This window comes from Petaurus breviceps, unplaced genomic scaffold (assembly GCF_028583685.1).
Source record: "Petaurus breviceps papuanus isolate PSGF00001 unplaced genomic scaffold, PetGlider_PUasm1.0 187, whole genome shotgun sequence".
Lineage (NCBI taxonomy): Eukaryota > Metazoa > Chordata > Mammalia > Diprotodontia > Petauridae > Petaurus > Petaurus breviceps.
This window is the reverse complement of record NW_027185799.1, coordinates 1,413,235-1,415,855: the sequence shown is the minus strand read 5'-3', so window position 1 is coordinate 1,415,855 and position 2,621 is coordinate 1,413,235.

Here is a 2,621-nt window from a genome sequence, read left to right as displayed (position 1 = left end):
AGAGAGAGAGAGAGAGAGAGAGAGAGAGAGAGAGAGAGAGGTTTCCTGGAATATGACGGAGGTGGGTGGTTGATTGCAATTATTCCTCCTCCATCGTCCCTCTCTCTTCCTCCTCACGGTTCTTTTTGCATAAGCTCCAGATTTCAGGATCTCCTGTTTGTTTAATAAAGGGAATAGAGGGAAAGGCTGGTGGGGAAGGGGTTAGGGGGAGGGGGGAGGGAGGAGGGTTACGCATGCTCAGAGGAGGGACACTAAGTGCTCACTCAGGCAGAGAAAGCGAGAGAGTTGGAGCAGAAGCTGCACCGGGAGCTGGGGGTTCCCACTGAGGCCCTTGGAGGTCAGTAGGGGAAGCACCACTATAAAGTGAGTGTTCGAAGGAGGGTGTGTGCTACCATAACAGGTGTGTGCAGAGGACCAGGGGCGGTGTTGTGTTACTACAAGTGTACAAGTGTGTGGGATGACTACATACTTGGAGTGTGTTGTGTTTGCATGGGACCATTATTAGGTTGGAGGATGTGTGTGTGTGTATGTGAGAGAGAGAGAGAGACACACACACACAGAGAGACAGGGGACAGAGAGACACAGGGAGGGGGACAGAGATAGAGGGAAAGAGAAAAAATGAGCAGAGAGGGACAGAGACATGGAAGGAAGGAAGGAGGAGACAGAGAAAAGAGGAAGAAAGATAGAGAGGGATTTAGAGAGAGAGAACCTGAGATACTATGTGTAGTGTGTTTGTGATAGTTACATGTAAAATGGTATTATGGATGAGAGGATTATTTGATGCATGGGGTGTATGGTTTATGGGAGTATGCTCACCATGTGGGGTACATTTGTGTACCCACCATGTGCACCAGCATGAGATGTGTGTGACTGATTTGTACAAGAGTTAGGTAGTGCATGGCCATATGTGTGACCACTACATAGTTCGTTTGTGTGTGCTTCCTTACACAAGTTTCTGCTTCTGGACCTGCCCTGTAGGAAACTGAGTGGCAGGAGCCTGACTCATAAAAGGAATATAGACCTAGCTCCTTGTTGCTTGATAACATTAAGCTGTGTCTGGTGTGCAATATCAGGACCAGAAATGGGCCTTTCCTGTGAGTTGTTCACCCACTCTGCCTCCCTGACACACACACATATACAACTTACCCAAAGTCACCAAAACTATGGGGCCAACTAAATTATATAATTTAGATGTCATTTTTCACTAAGTTTTTCTTTCTTCTATGCTTGCCCCAACTCCACAGTGCAATGCATTAACAAAAGAAAACACTTGACAGAAATATACAATTTTTTCTTACCACCTAGCTTATGTTTTATCCCAGGACATAAAGCTAAATCACCTTCTTTCCAAATCACAAAAGGAAACCAGAGAGGTCGGCCCGAAGGAATGAAATAATAGAGGTAAAGGACATAACGATGGTATAGGATTGTCTGCTGTTGTTGTTGTCATTCTGTACCTTTATAGAACAAGAAGGTACCAGGGGGTTACAAAAAAAAAAGAATGGGGAGCCTTCTTCCTGAGAAGCCAGATCCTGATAAGCAGTACCCTTCAACCTCTCTAAAAAGGAGCATGTTGCCCCAGTAAAATGAGAGGGTAGACGGCACCTCAAAGGGTAGAGTGAGTCCAATAAGAGAACATGAAACGTCTCAATGGCCTAGTAACCTGAGGAGAAGCACACCAAGAGTCTGCAGGTAGAGTGGAAATTCAGCCTTGATGAAGTTATTTTGTGAGTAAAGTAGGCAAAATGAAGAAAGCTGATTCCCCTGAAGTGGAATCACTTCAAAACTCTTGAAATATACACATTAGGTGACTGTAGGAACCCACTAGAAACTAGCTGACTTTTATAGTTTTTAGTTATGCTGGAATGGGGAGATGTGTGATCTCAAAGGTAAAGGTCAGAAATCAGAAGACCTAGTATTAAAGCCTACCTCTGTAACTTCCTATATTTTATATTTTGAGCTCAGGCAAGTCAATTATTTTCTCTGGGCCTTTTTCTTTCATCTGTACAATAAGAATGTTGGACTAGGATGATTTCTAAATGCCTATGATCCCTCTTCAAAGGCTCCAGTTCAACAACTTGCTCTCTTCTCCATAATTTTCCCTCTTGGAGTAAGAAGATTAAGGGGGAAGTGAATGTTTGATATAGGAAATTCCCCATTCATTAACACCTCCTGTTCCTTCACTTCTCATCCCTCCATGAAGGACGAATTCTTTGGAGCTCAGTTTCTCCCAGCACTGATCTTTTTTTCACCCTTTTATTAAAGATCACCTCTGGGCACTTCCGGTATGTGGTGCAGTGAGCAGATGCCTTCAAGCTGAACTCTGACCCTAGTGCCATTCATCTTTACAATAATAATGCTAAGTGACTCTAGAACAGCAGGACAATTGCATCAAACCCAGGAGCACACCCTGAGGAAAGGAAGAAGTGAAAGTGTCTCATCTACCTATAAGGTAGATAATCTACCATTACCCTAAGAAAGAAAAGTTGAGAAGGAAAAGAGAGGGAAGGAAGGAGAGAGGGAAGGAAAGAGAGAGTGAAGGAAGGGAGGGAGGGAGAGAGGAAGGAAGGAAGGAAGGAAGGAAGGAAGGAAGGAAGGAAGGAAGGAAGGAAGGAAGGAAG